At 59.8% G+C, this 15,232-nt stretch overlaps 1 protein-coding gene across 15 annotated transcripts in view; it reads right to left on the bottom strand.

Annotated features, from left to right (window-relative positions):
• Nucleotides 1-15,232, bottom strand: part of RBFOX3 (RNA binding fox-1 homolog 3) — a 121,412-nt gene that overhangs the window by 74,674 nt on the left and 31,506 nt on the right. The window lies entirely within an intron of this gene.

Raw genomic sequence — 15,232 nt, 5'->3', positions numbered from 1 at the left:
CAGCTCCAGGGAATCTCCATCCCGTGCCCATCTCTGGGCTGTGCTCCCCCCAGCCCTGGCCTGGCACTGCCACAGAGCCACAGCCAGGGCATTAGCATGGCAACCCACACCTCTCTCTGTCAATTATGCCTCAGTATTTGAGCTCTAACCAGCCTCAAATTGAATCAGGGCAAAATCATCAGTATAAAAAGTGCCCGCACCAGCCCTTCAATTCCAGCACTGGGGAAAAAAAAAAGTTCTACATCTCATAATGGCCTTCTACCCCATAATGAACAGGAAAAATAAATTAGATTCCCAGCTAAGGGTATATTTATACAATTTCATTATGTGCCCATGAGCAAGTCTGGTTTTCACCAAGATAAAAATGAGCTCTCAGCAATGCTCGTGCTAAATAAATGGAGTGATTTAACAGCTTAACAAGAGTGCGACAGAGGGGCTGCGGAACTGTGGCAAAAACGGAAAATAAAAATAAAAATATCCAAATGCTTGTGTTTCCTGCACTGCACTGGCACTGCCGGGTCAGAGCCACCCAGGAGGGAGGAGACAGCAGCGCTGGGGCTGTGGGAGCATCCCAGGCTCTGAGCACTCGTATCCCGCCCCAATGGAGCGGTTGGGAGCAGCTCCTGACTGCTCCAGCTCCTGGAGCTCAGCATCCAAGAGATCCCTGTGAGCCAAAGCCAAACTCCCAGTGCCTCTCCTTGCTGGCAGCCCCTGGGTCCAGCTCACTCTGGCACTGCCACAGCAGCCAGCGATGCCAGGGCCACCAGTGCCAGCTGCCTGCAGGAGCAGGGAAGGTTCTCGTGGCAGCTTTGGGGCAGGAAGGGGATATTTGCAGCCTGGAAGCCGTTCCCAGGCTCTGAAAGCATGGCTCCTCTCCCAGTGCTGCTGGGATATTCCCAATTCCTCCCTCCCTGCCTGCCAGTGGAAGGAACCTCCTGTTACCCAGCTCCCCTCCCCTGCTCCAGCTGCACCTGGGGGCTGCAGTGTTCCCCCACCCTGCAATGTCTCACAGACCCAGCAGGGACCTGGCCGGAGTTTGGAAGAGCTCCTCACCCTCCCAAGGTTATCTGCAGCCAGGGAAGGCCCCTCCATGCCACCTCCCAAAACGAGCCCCTCAGCTCTCCCCAGTATGCATGTGGGCTCAGCACCTTCTCCAGCACAGCCAGGCTGATCCCAAACCCATAACCCACACTTGAACAGCTCATCCAGTTAACGGCAGAGCTGCCAGCAGGCAAATCTGTCCCCTCAGCATCAGCAGCAAAGCCAGACTGAAGCAGTCGCCTTTTTTTCTCCTCTCCTTTTTAAATCAATGGCGAGGCCCCGCGGTCCATCGGTGGGACCTGGAGAGCAGGAGCCATCTCCAGCACAGAGCTGCTGGCCTGGCTGCCTGTCACAGCTCTGCTGCCACAAGGTGACATTTCCACATTTCCCCATTTCCCCTCCATGCCGCCTGCCCCGGGGAGCCGCGGGATTAACGCTCCGCCGGGGTTTGCAAATCTGTGTGCGGAGTTACGAGCCTGATTCACACCAGGACTCCCCTCCCCTGCCACAGACATTAATCACCGCTGCAAATGCGAGCAGGGGCCGGGCTCAGCGGGCCCAAAGTGTGATACAGCTGGAGCGGGGCTGAGCCGAACCGAGCCGAGCCAAACGCTCCCGGCTCCCTGCGCTGCTGCCGGCAGAGCCCGCACCTCCAGCGCTGCGAATTCCTCCTTTCTGTCCCTCTAACGCACAACACAACCGGATCGTTTTCACCACACCATTTTCCCAGCCCCAAGCAGAGCTGTTTCCCAGGCTGCCGGAATCCTTTACAACCCCCAGAGGATCAGCAAACGATTTTTCACTCTTCCCTTTGGTTTGGAGAGAAAAAGGATCTGGGCTCAATCACAATTAGAGCGAACTGCAGGCAGGGAAAGCTGCGGCTCCACGGTGTGACAGGAATGATCTAATCAGGCACCGGGTCAGATGGCCAAAACACAAACCCCTGCAGAGATGATAACGGCTCACTCTGCCCGAGCCGAGCTGGCTGAGAGCGTGGGGCTGGGGAGGCACAGGGAGGGGTGATGGAGATCACACAGAAACCACAGCACGGGGCTGCAAACCACAGGTGAGGGCCTCTGACTGTGCCTGGCCTTCCTCCTGCGAGGAGGAGGAGGACTCCCACATGTCCCTGCTGAGGTTGGCAAAGCACCTGCCCAGCTGGCAGGGTGGGTCTGTGCCAGCTCCCAGGGGCAGCTGCTGGAGGACACCCCAGCTCTCTCCTGCTCCCAGCCCCAGAGCTCCCCAGGCAGGCCCAGGGGCTCCAATGCCAACGGAGGGGTCCCACTGCAGCACTGACACCAGAAGGGAAAAATAATTTGCCTTCTTGGCCAAACCTTGCTCTGCCCTTCCCAGGTCCCCTCTGCCCCTCACCCTGAACCAGGGAACTGCAGGTTCAGTGGGGCTGGACACCACAGATTAGATTGCATCTGTCTGGGTATAAATAATTTACTGCTTGATGGTCAGAGTGAATTTAATTAGTTCTTGTTCTCCTGATAGAATCAGCCCACCGCTGCTAAAGCATTTCACTCCGAATTAGCCTGAGAAGCACTAACAAGGCAGCGCTAATTTTACACACACGACATCCCCCACAGTCTCTGAAAATACAGCTCCACAGAGCAGGGAGCAGCCCCAGGGTCTGGCAGAGGGGCAGCGTGGGGGATGAACCCGGGCACAGCCTGGCCAGGAGGGATGTGGGGAGGTGGCACCGATGGGCACCAACACACAAACCCCATCCCTTGCCCTGCCCTCACTCCCACTCCCCAGGGATTTGGAGAGGGGGCAAGGGGCAGGGAGCACTGGTGCTGCTGCCTGCCAGGTCCCCTTCCCGCCAGCTGAGCGCCCACCTCGCCCCCTCCCTGCAGCTCCCGGGTCACGCCAGGCCGCTGCTGCTGGAATTGCTGCCACAGCCTCGGAGTAGCAGCAGCAGCAGCACACGTCAGCGCTGCAGGGGATGTGTGCCCGCTCACCTGGAAGGGAGAGTGGGGGGGCAGCTGCGGGAGATGGGCACAGAGCGCTGGGCAGTGCCAGGTGTTGGCACCCCCAGCCCCAAGGGAGGGCCCTGGCACCCCACGCTCAGGATCCTGTGCAAGCCCAGACTGCACACTGACCTCATCCAAGGTGGAAGCAGCCTAGGAGGGGGTCAGGCAGCACCCAAGGCATGGAAGGGACAGCAGGGCCCCTGCCCCACTGGCTGCACCACCCCAGACCAAATGCGCTGTGTTCCCATGGGCACCCCCTGGCACATGCCAGCCACCCTCCCTGTGCTCAGCCAGGAGCCCCGGGCTCTGCTCTGAGCACGGAGCCGCCGTGCCCGCAGTGCTTCCAGCTGCTGCCTCCCTGCTCTGACCTCCCCTGTCTCGGCAGGATTTATGGTGCCCATTAAGGGCCTGCCCGAGCCTCCTCCTACTGGGCCGAGCTGGCACCATGGGCACACTGAGTCCTGCTGCTGACCCCTGAGCCTGTGCCACACCGAGCCTGTGCCACACTGAGCCCTGCTGCTGACCCCGAGCCCTCTGAGCAGCATGGGGTGACACCCCCGCAGTCACATATCCAGGGCATTCCCACCCAAACTGATATTTTGGGATACGGGACTGCATGGAAAGGCTCCAACGGAAGGATGCTCTGGGTTGTGCCAGAGGGAACCTGCCTGAGAGGAGCATGGGGGAACTGATGCTGCTGCTGATTGCTGTCCGGAGCAGAGGCACCTCACCACAGGTGCCCACAGCAGCCTGGTGCCACCACTCCTGCTGGCACAGCCACACTCCTGCACACAAAACAAACCAGCGTGTTTGATTAGCTCTGAGCTGCCAATCCTCACTCAAATCACCTACACAGGTGAGGTGCCCACAGCCCCCAGGCAGAGGCCACCCCTCAATTCACCCCAGCCCGTGGCTGCTGGGCACTGGTGCCACAGACAGGGATCATCCCCAGGGCACAGCAGCACGGGGGCAGCAGCACCTCTCCTGCTTCCCTTTTTCCTCCCTCCATGAGTTCATGCTCTGCCCAAGTCACTCTCCCCCAGCAGGAACAGCTCGTCCAACCTCGCCCTCTCTCCTATTTACGCATAAGCCAGGCTGACAACTCCTCTTCATCACCGTGTCAGAGCCTTCCTCGGCAGCCATGCATCTCAAGCAGGACAGCACCATAAATATTGCATAGGAGGTGTTGCTAATCTAGTTACAGGCTCAGCCTCTCACGCTCTTCCATCAGGAAGCCTTGGATTGAAATTGAAGTGTATTAGTATAATTTTATCAGGTTTTATTAAGCCTGGGGTCTCACGTTTTTGATATATAGTTTTAATTAAATTTTAAGTCAAAGAATGCAGTTGTTCATATTTTATCTCGCCGTGGCACGTCGGGAGGAGGCCGTTAATCAGCACGCACCAAAACATCCCTTTGCCCGTGAGGAAACTTTGCCAGCAGAGCCCAAGTTCCCTCCCTCGCTCAGAGCCCGGCTGAGCCCCTGCCCAGCTCCAGTCCCTTCCTGTGCCCTGCTGCACTCCCGTGCCAGCACGCACAGGTGGGAGGAGGGAAAAGCCCCCGGGCTGAGCAGGGAGGAGGGAAGGTGGCACCAGGGCAGCTGGCACAGGGGCTGCTCCCGGCCGGCCTCAGCAGCAGCAGCTGCCCCTGGCAGCGGGAGGGCAGGCAGGGACCCAGGAGCAGGGACAGAGCCAGGGGCTGGCTCCAGCACCGGGAGGGACCCTCAGCCTCCCCTGAGGGCACTCTGAGCTGAGCCATGCACCATCTGGGATAGCTCCCTCCATCCCGGGAAAAGGGAACCCCAGCCCTTGGCTGTGGGCACTGCCAAGCCTACAGAGGGTGCCCAGGGGTGCAGCAGCCCCTCAGGGATGGCACAGCCCCCCAGCAGCTGCACTCCAGAGCCAGGAGCATCACCAGCACGGTGCCCTTCTTCCTGCCAGGAGCAGCGTGGGGACACACACTGAGCTGAGCTCTGTGCCTTCTGCCAGCAGGAGCAGCAGATGCCACCACAGCTGGCACTGCGCTGCCCTCACCTCGTGGCTCCCTGCCCAGGGAGGGCTGTGACTCCCCGGGGACACAAGGCCACAGCGGGGGCACATTGCTCCCAGGTCCTTGGGAAAGGCTGATTCATCCTGGCTGGAAGGAGCTGCAGCACCAGGCAGGGCAGAGGCAGCTCACCCACCCCAGCTGGGCACTGGCACATCTGGCTGCAGCTGTGCCCTCCCCATGCACAGCTGAGGCAGCACAGCTGCATCCCAGCCCCTGGTGGGGCACAGCAAACCCTCTGCTGGCAGAGAGCTGACCTGGAGCATCAGCACTGCAACAGCAGAGCTGGGGCACAGGGACTTTGGGACACACACAACACCCCCAGCAGCAGAGCTGGGGCAATGGGGGCTTTGGGGACACACACAACACCCCCACACACGTGTGTGCCACCACTGCCTTAGCTGGGACCAGGGATCCCAGAGAATTCCTGAGCATGGAAACAGCTCAGCCCAGAAACATCTCCAGTCCTGGAGGTTCCCTGGTGTGGAAAGCAGGGGAGCTGAGCACAGACCTATCTCTCCCAGCTGAGATGCTGAAAAAAACTGTCATCAAACCTGCCAAAATGTACTCAATTAAAAACCATGTGTAATGCTATTAGCTTAAAAAAAACCAAGTCTCATCTTTCCCACATGGAGGTCCCCACCTGGAAGAGCAGCAGAAACCACCAAGCACAGCACTACAGGTGACAGGGACAGCCCTGTCAGGTGACAGCATTACAGGTGACAGGGACAGCCCTGCCAGGTGACAGGGACAGCCCTGCCAGTGACAGCCACGTTACCAGAGCACCCAGCATGGCCAGGTGCCCACAGACCGTGGTGGCCCCAGGGGGATAAGGGACCTCAGGAGCTCTCAGTGCTCCCCAGTTCTGGTCCATCCTGGAGCAGGTCCATCCTGGAGCAGCTGAGGCTCACAGCCCGTGTGACAGAACACAGCAGCGACATCCTTGCAGGAGCAGGGAGGGAATCCCAGGACGAGCAGGAATAGTTCTGCTCATCAGCTGCAAGACTGATAGACTTGGGGGGTGGGGAGCACGCTGTGCGTTTCCTTCCTTCTCCTTTGCAAAGAAACGGGGATTTGGGGTTGGATTTGAACTTCATCCAGAAGAAAATAATTTCATTTGGAAAGGAAGCAGTTGGATTGCTGAACACACTCACCACACACAACACCCCAGCCCCGAGCCCACCACAGCACGGCAGCTGCCCACGGGCACCCTGCCACCCACCCTGGCACTGCTGGGGGCTGTGGTGCCACCAGGGCCCTGCGGGTGCCTGTGCCGAGGTTTCAGCTGAATTTGAGCTGGGCAGCGAGGAGCAGGGCAGCAGAGCTCAGTGCGTGCCACCGCGAGGCGAGTATTTATATCCTGCCCGCCGCAGCATCCCTTTGTAACGCACGGAGCCGTACAGGCAGCGCTGTCACTTCAGCCGTGTGTTACAAGTGTTTGATATGGAGATTTTGGCAGTGGGAATGGATGTACCTCGCTGAGAGGTTTATGTAAAATGACAGCTTCTGGAAAATGAAGCACTCAGATATTAAAAAAAAAAAGAAAAAAGAAGAAAAGAAAAGTACAAACAAAAGGGAGGGAGGGGAGGCCTTCACTCCGAGAGGCCAAAGCAGATCTCTCCTCCCTGCTGGCCTCAGCAGCTCCCACCCAGCACAGCATCGACACAGCACCGACCCCAGCGGCCCGGCTGGGCTGGCTCAGCTCACACACACACCGGAGCTGCCCCATTTCCATCCCATCCCATCCCATCCCATCCCATCCCATCCCATCCCATCCCATCCCTCCTCCTCTCCTCTGTTTACGGGCTGTGCCCTTCATCGCCGCTGTGCGGGGGTGGGCACGGGCAGAGGATGCCCGGGAGGGAGAGCTGCTGTCAGCGGGCTGGGCACCGCTGCAACTGCTGCTCGGGACAGAGACTGGGACACGGCACCCACAGAGCCAGGAACCGCTGCAACTGCTGCTCGGGACAGAGACTGGGACACGGCACCCACAGAGCCAGGAACATGCTGCAACTGCTGCCCGGGATGGGGACACGGCACCCACAGAGCCAGGAACCGCTGCAACTGCTGCCCGGGATGGGGACACAGCACTGACGGAGCCAGGAACCGCTGCAACTGCTGCCCAAGATGGGGACACGGCACCCACAGAGCCAGGAACCGCTGCAACTGCTGCCCGGGATGGGGACACGGCACTGATAGAGCCAGGAACCGCTGCAACTGCTGCCCGGGACAGGACATGGCACCCACAGAGCCAGAAACCGCTGCAACTGCTGCCCGGGATGGGGACACAGCACTGACAGAGCCAGGCACTCTCCCCGGGCTGGGACTGCGGCTGCCAACACTCCCGTGCCACTGCTGGGACGGGGGATGCGGCACCCACGGACCCGGTCCCCTGTCACCCTGCTGTGCCAGGGGACAGTGCTGAGCTCCACATCCATCACAGCCTGCACCAGCAGATGCAGCACTGGCGGGTTGAGGCACTGCAAGGGGAACGGACGCAATCCCACCCCCAGACAGACCCAGCCCCGTTTCCTGGGGAGCGTTTGCTCCCTCACTGGCTCCCACCACTCGCCTCACCCGACTCCACCGAGGCAGAGATGGGCACCTCCAGCAGGGCCATCTCAGCCAGCAAGGAACGTGGCAGCAGCCCCCAGAGGCTGGAGCCTGGCTCATCCTTCCAAAGGCACAGCCAGCTCCCTGCCTTGGCTTTACACCCTCCTCCAGCCCCGTGCCCAGCGGGGGGATCCGTGCCACGGCCGGGGTGGAAGCAATTCCTGCTGCAGCCATAATGATCCATAAAGAAGCTGACTTGTTTCTTACCTCTCTGAAATGAAGGATGGTGATTACCCTCCATCCCAGTCCACAAAGCCTAATCCAAATTGATGGCCTCCCAGAGATTGCTTCTCTTGCCTCTCACCAATTCAATACCCAGCTCCCCTACACACATCGACTCAGGAGCAGAACGTCAGCGTAATTCACGCAGGCTCGGGCTGGAAAGGCCATTTATCCTGCAGGAAAGGCTCCTGGACAAGACATTACGTTAACAGCACGTTAGGGAGAGCTGGCAGTGCCAGCCCTGCTCCTCCAGGCCGCGGGCAGCAGGGCAGGAGCTGCTGCAGCCTGTCAGGGACCCCTGTGCCAGGTGTGGAGGAGCAGCAGAGCCGGGCACGGCTCCCGCTCGCTATAAATACCCTGGAGCAGGACTGACAACAAAGGCAGCAGCTGAGGCAGCACCGTGCACGCCAGCAGCACAGCACAGCCACCCAGGGAGCTGCCCTGCCTGTCCCCACACCCCCGGGGACCTGGGGGAAAACCCTTTCACGTCCTATCCTGGGCAGGACCCTGGCACACGCGTGTCTGTGCCCCTGGCACAGTGGGTCCTGCAGGAGCCCCAGCAGCAGGGCAGGCAGCAGGGCAGCCTCAGCCACAGGCCCAGGACACAAACCCTGGGGGTGGCAGGGGTGTCCCTGGAGCACCAGGCTCGGGCTCCACTTCACCGAGAGCCTCCGCCGGCCCCGGGCATCGCTGAGCAGGAGCCCTGGGGCCCCCGGCTGGGCACTGAGGGCACCCCCAGCCCAGCTGGGCACCGAGGGCTCCCCCAGCCCGGCCTCACACCCCCGTGCCTGCCCTGCCCCGATTTGCTCCTCATCTCGCTGCAGCGCAGGTGTGCGGGAGAGCCGGCTCTCTAATTACACTGATAACAGCAAATGATGACAACAGACCACCGCAGGGACCGGCGGGGCCGCTGCCGCTCCCGCAGCGCAGCTCCGGCCCTGGGCAGCCCTGGGGACGCGGCCGCGGAGAGAAAAACAGGAGAGGGAGGCAGGGAAGGAGGGGAGCGGGGTCTCTTCACCCGGGGCCCACTGCAGCCCTTCTTCATCCTCAGCATCGCACTCGCTGCTCCCTGCACACCCAGGGCATTGGGGGTTCCATCCATCGAGATGGGCAGGAGGGAGGGAAATGTGCCCTGGGCAGGGCGAGGCCAAAGCCATGGCACCATCTGCCCTGGGGGCACCCCTGGGAGCCCTCACCTGCATGTGCAGGGCACCCTGGGCACACCGCACCCACAGCCAGCAGCAGGGCAGGGGTTCCACGGAGCCGGCACAGGGAGGGACGGCCATCCCGGCCCCGGCACGGCCCCAGCACGGCCCGCAGCCCCGGGAATGTCTGAGGAGCAGCTGGCAGAGGCTGCCGAGCCGGGGGAGCCCTGACTCACCGGCTGCCATCGCTCCCCCCGCCGCAGGTGGGCGGCTGCGCCAGGAGCGCTGAGCGGGGATGCGCAGGGGGGGCTGCGGGAGGGGATCCCCCAGAACGAGGAAAACAAACCCAAACCCCGGCGATATTCACGGAGCCAGCACCGTGCCCGGCCAGCAGGAGGATCCCGAGCAAAGCCGGAGGATCCCAGCGCTGCTCCCATCCCTCATCCTCCCCAAAATTCCTCCTGAACCAGATGTGCCCTCAGCGGCAGGCCGCGGTGCGTGCATGCGCATGTGTTTTCATCCCAGCCTTCAAATGAGGTCTTTGCTGAGAATTTACAATTCCCTCATGGCCTCAATCTTGCAAAGATTGCTTTTTTAACACTGTTGGGCTTTAATTCTAATAAGCCTCCTCTTTATTACGGAACCAGGTCACATTGCCTTGACACGGCGAGAAAATCTTTCATCGGGAAGGAAAATGGAGACGGGAAAAGAGAAATCAAGGAAGGGAGGAGGAGGACGGGGACACGAGAAAACAGCAGCGGCTGCCCCGATGCTCTGCGGGCCGGGCAGGGCAGGGGCAGAGGCAGAGCCGCCCCGCGGCGCCGCTCGCACCCGGACGCGCAGGATTATTTCTGGTGCGGCTGCACTTCCCACGCAGCCTCCCACCCCGCGCTGCCGAAAGCGCCAGCAGGAGCAGGGGGAGAGCTTGACAAAACTTTGACAGAATGAGGACGGAGTCCAGCCCTGCCCGGACACGCGGCCAGCAGCCCCAGCCCGGCGCACGGTGCCGGTACCGGGCGGGAGCCGCGGGGATGGGATCGGCACCGCAGCAGCACCGGGAGCCGCCAGCCCCGCTGCCCCTGGCGGCAGAGAGCTCAGCCCCGCATGGCACGGTGCAGCGCAGCCTCACCTGGCCCTGCAACACCTGCTCGAGCGGCCACTGTCCCTTCTGGAGGCTCCAGCATCCCCCAGCACCGAGCAGGTGCCTCCCTCCTCCCCATCCCCTGGGGTTTGCCCAGCTCAAGGCACATAATCACAAACCACCTCTGTCAGGGTCTCACATCATGGCCATCATCACAGAAACGGGCTGATCTCACACCTCAGTGGGTTGCCCTGTGCCCACATCTGTCACCTCACAGCGCTGGATTGGGGACAACTCATTAGGGACTCATTAAACCCCCTGGGCAGCGAGGCCGTGCCAGCCAAAGCACGGTGAGATGGGACTCAGGGCACTGGTTCCTGCTCCCAGTGCCTCCCATGCCAGCTTTGTGTCACACAGGAAAAGCACCCAGGCCGTGCTGGGGCACAGCAGTGTGTGACCATGGCACAGTCCATGTCACCAGCGTCACCAGCAGAGCAGCTCCTTCCCCACCAGTGACAGAGCAGCCTCCTGCCCCACCTGCTCCAGAAAAGGAGCCCCTGGACAGCCCAGGCTGAGCTCCACCACATCCCCCAGCCCAAGCAGGAGCCTTTTGCAGGGTGGGCAAAGGGACAGGCTCCACAGCCCAGGGAGGCAGCGGGGGAAGGCCACGGCTGCTCCAAATGGAGATGTTTAATTCCCAACACTGGCAGCTGCACTCAAGGCAGGAGAGGCAGGGAAGCCATGCACAGGGGTAACCATGGCAACTTCACGGAAGTTAAATAAAAACTTCTTTAAAAAAAGCTAACGAGGTCCCTGAATCATGCTTTATCAGCTGTGTTGCTATAAAGATCGAGATCCAGCCAGCTCAGGATTCCTAATTACTCCTGCAATATACTGGAGAGAGCTTTATTTAAAAAAAAACCCTGGCTATGCACAGAACAATTTGGGCCTCTCTCCACGCTGGGATTTGCACAGCCCATGAAGCACCTCCCCAGATGGATCTGCTGCTCTGAGCCTTCCCAGCCTGCTTGGGGGGCTCAGGGGGCTGCACCCCATGCCCTGTTCTTGTGGGGGGACACAGGGAGAGCCCCACCAGTGCTGCTGCCACATCCTGCTGCTCACAGCCCCCCTGGCACAGGGGATGTTCTCCAGCATCTCCCACCAGCCTGCATGCTAAACACCTGCACAGGAGCATCCCATGCACCCACCTGGGGCTGCATCCTGGCTCTGGTGCCTGCAGCAGGGGCTGCCCACAGCTCCCCTGGCACAGGGCATGTTCTCAGGCATCACTCACCTGCCCTGCATGCTAAACACCTGCACAGGAGCCCTGCAGCCCTGAGCCTGCCAGAGAGGGACTGAGGCACCAGGCAGGGACACCCTGACCTCAGGTGGCACCATGCCAGGGCCAGAGAGCAGCCAAGGCAGTGCCCACCCCAGCAGGTCCCATTTACAGGGCACAGAGCTGCCATCGCTGCCCACGAGCCAAAGCACAGACCCTGAGAGCTCCCCAAATCCTTTTCCTACAAAACAGGCTCTTGGAGAAGCCCAGCAAGGCCTGCAGAGTGAACAGACCCTGCCAGCCCACAGACAGACTGTGCTGGAGCACACCCACACCCCAACAGCCCCCACCCACCAGCGATGGCCCCAGCACTGTCTGGGAAATCCCACCAAAGCTCATTTCCATCACCAGAGGCTGCTGGAGGAGCCAGCAGAGCCAAAGGGCTGTTCAGCAGTGATCAGGGACCCCCCCAAACCCATGAGCACAGCAGTGCCAGCACCCCCAGCTGCCCCCACACAGCCTGAGCCCCAAAGAACTCAGGGGCACCGACCCCCAAACCACCACGCTGAGCCAAAGCACGCCGGGCTCTCTGCTAAGGAGAGGGCTGCACCATGAGCAGCTTTGGAGGGTTATTTGAGTCTTTATTTTCACAGCTTATGGTAGGAGTAAGTGAATTACAAGTATTATTTACTATATTTTTAAACTCGTTTAATTTAAGCTGATTCTGAATGGAAATTAGAATCCAATTAAAATGTGGGGGGAATGTCAGCGTTTTGAAGCAGATTATTAAGCAAAGCTACATTAAACATGTTGGAAGCATAAATATTGGGGAACAAGTTCTATATTTACAAGAGGATTTATTCCACTAAGAAGTATCATCCATGGCCCAGGAACTGAGGAACCCGTTATCAAGGTCAAGATTTTATCAGCAGGTCTCAGATTCTCACATCTGTGTTTCACCCAGGGCTTGATTAAGAGTTTAGAAGCCAGGAAAACTCTCCCTTTTGCTCCAGCTCCTGCTTTAGAATTAATTGTTTATTGATCCAACAGGAGGAAAATATTCTCTCTTGCTGCAGAGGAGCTGCCTGGAGCTGAGCCTGTTGTCAAAAGCTGTTTTATCACTTCCATAAATTCCAGCTGTGGTGACTTCCCCAGCTCCAGCCGCCCTGTTTGTGCACACACCCTCACAGATCCCCCTGGCAGAGCTCACTCCCAGGCCATGCCCACGTTCCCACCCCCAGGAGCCCCCAGACCCACCAGGCTGCCCAGAGGCTCCATCCCAAACCCACCAGTGCAGGTTCTCTTGTAAATCCCATGGTACCCCCAGCTCCTGGGCAGTGCTGAGTGCCAGAGGGGCCCAGGAGGAGAGGAGGGAACCTGCTGGGGCCTGGAAACCCCGTCCTCATCTTCATCCTCATCCCAGCATCTCACACCTCCCACAGCAGCACCAGCCCAGACTCCAGAAAAGCCATTTTTTGCTTTTTTCTCCCTCCAGGTAGAAAAGCATCCTGGAGGGGAAATGGAGCAACCTGGCAAGGTCCATGGGAGTGTGCATTTCCTTCCACCTCTGGGAAAACCAACAGCAAAGCACGGGGAGAAACCAGCTTTTCCCAGCCAGGAAACCCTGTGGATGCCCTTCCTCCCGCTCAGGATCCATCCTCTCAGCCCCTGAACCCCCCAGGTGAGAAGGGTGGCAGCAGGAGGGGACACATCCACATCCACAGGGAGTACTGGAACAGCAAAAGGGATCCTGGGCTCCTGTGTGTGTTTTTACCCGTTAGAAATTCAATTTTGTCTCGCCAGGAAGAGCCAAGGATGCCTGGAGCATCTGCGTGCGAGCAGAGCAAAGGGGAGAGCTGCCTCAGACTGCTTTATCAGGGTGCAGAACAACTGGAACCTCAGTAACCAACAAAATGACAGACTCTGCTTCCTCATCTGGTACACCCCAGCCTGTCAATTAATCTGCAGGAACACACATCCCAAAATACCTCCAACAATTCCAGCAGAAAGCCCTGGAACAGCACCAACAGCAGCCTGGACAGCGAGAGGAGGAGGAAGGAGAAGCTGCTGTCAGCAGCACCGAGCAGCCCAGGCCAGGCAGGCATGGAGCATTCCCATGGAACAGCTCTGGGCTGGCATCAGCAGCCCCCTGGTGATGCCCAAGGAGCTCCAGGCTCAGCTCCACGACTGCAGCACCTCCATCCCAACCTCCCCACCTTGCCCCGACCCAAACCTGCCCCCAGTGCCCCTTTCCCTGCCACGGCCCTTGGAAAGGAGCAGATCTGCCAGCAGGACTCATTACGCACTGAGCTCTCACCCCGAAAGGCTGTAAATTAAAAGAGAACTCAAATAAATTCCGGAACTTCCCTCACGCCTTTTATTATCTCAATAACCTTCAGAGGGATTTATCCACCGTCAGCCGAGCAGACAGAGCCGCGCCGACAAACCAAGTCAGGGAATGCACGGCTGAGAACCCTCACACCCCAAAGCAGGAACGGGGCCCGAGCTGCTGCTGCTGCAGAGGGCACTGGGGAGACCCTCAGCCCAGTGCCTGAGCACAGCTGGGTAAGCCCCACCAGGGACCCCCAGCCCCTGAGCACAGCTGGGTAAGCCCCACCAATGCTGGGGAGGTTCCCCTCAGCCACGGTAGCACCAGAACTCAACTGTCCCATCCTGGTGGCACAGAGGGATCCGGCAGGGCAGCAAAGCAGCAGCAGCTGTGCAGGGACAGCCCTGCCACCAGCACAGCCTGCCTGGGATGCCATCCTGGTAATTCAGAACGACATGTTCTGGTGATGGGAGACGGAGAAACAGGGATAGGGAAAATCCCCAGCCCCTGTCACAGAGGGGCTGTGTGAGTGAGGGGTGTATGGAGGGCACACTGCTGGCCAAGGCTGCAAGGGGGAGGTTTCCAAAGGGGGCATCACAAACAGCAGGGTCTGTATCCTAAAACATCCTAAAGCCTCTCAGGCCCAGGAGCAGCCGGACAGGACAGGAGTGGCGCTGCCACAGCCCTGTCACCAAGCACGGAGTGCCCAGCAGAGATGCCAGCCTCACACCAAGGGGGCTCCCAGGGAGGTGCCTCTCAGTGCCAGCTCCCTCAGCCCTGCAGTGCTGTCCCCACACCGTGCCCAGACTGCCAGGGAGGAGCAGGAGCTGCCGCTGCCAGCCTGGGCCTTCCCAGCCCCTCCATGCCCAAAAGCAGAGATTCACACGTTGTTGTGGCTGTGTGCCCTGTGCCAGGGCTCTCTGCCGTGCCAACACAGACCACTCCAAAGGGGGTGGGGGGAAATAAAAATTCCTCAGGGTTTTCTGTGAGCCAACAATCAGAGCCTCAGCACCTCTCCCCAGAGCCAGGAACGAGCTACGACCAACAGCGAGGCCCTGCCAGCCCCAGCCACTGCAATCAGCCCTCCCTGAAAATTAGCAACTCCGGGCTCCTTCTCCATCTGTTAGCCAGAAAAAACAGCCTTAATTTCTCGCTTTGTGAGGCTCTATCAAGCCTCAACCATTTTAGCCTGGAAACAGGAAGCTGTTTGGGAAGCAGAGTGCCTTCATCTCTGCACTGTACCCGGCACGGCCAGGCCTGCAGCTCGGGGTAAGAGCAGATTGCAAACAGCACCGGGCAGCAGGATGCACCCCAACACACTGAGAGCTGAACCACAGGCCCTGGACATCCCAGAGAACGATGGGCACATCAGAAGGGAAAATGAACAGGGTACTCATCAATGGTGAGCTATGCCCACCCCGGGCTGTGCCCCCCAGGACACAGCACAGCAGCCAGAGCTGCCCTGCCCCAGCGCCAGGCATCGCTGGAGGCAGCGAG

Source organism: Zonotrichia albicollis, chromosome 19 (genome assembly GCF_047830755.1).
Source record: "Zonotrichia albicollis isolate bZonAlb1 chromosome 19, bZonAlb1.hap1, whole genome shotgun sequence".
In the NCBI taxonomy this organism is placed as follows: domain Eukaryota; kingdom Metazoa; phylum Chordata; class Aves; order Passeriformes; family Passerellidae; genus Zonotrichia; species Zonotrichia albicollis.
This window is presented reverse-complemented; position numbering and strand designations above follow the sequence as displayed.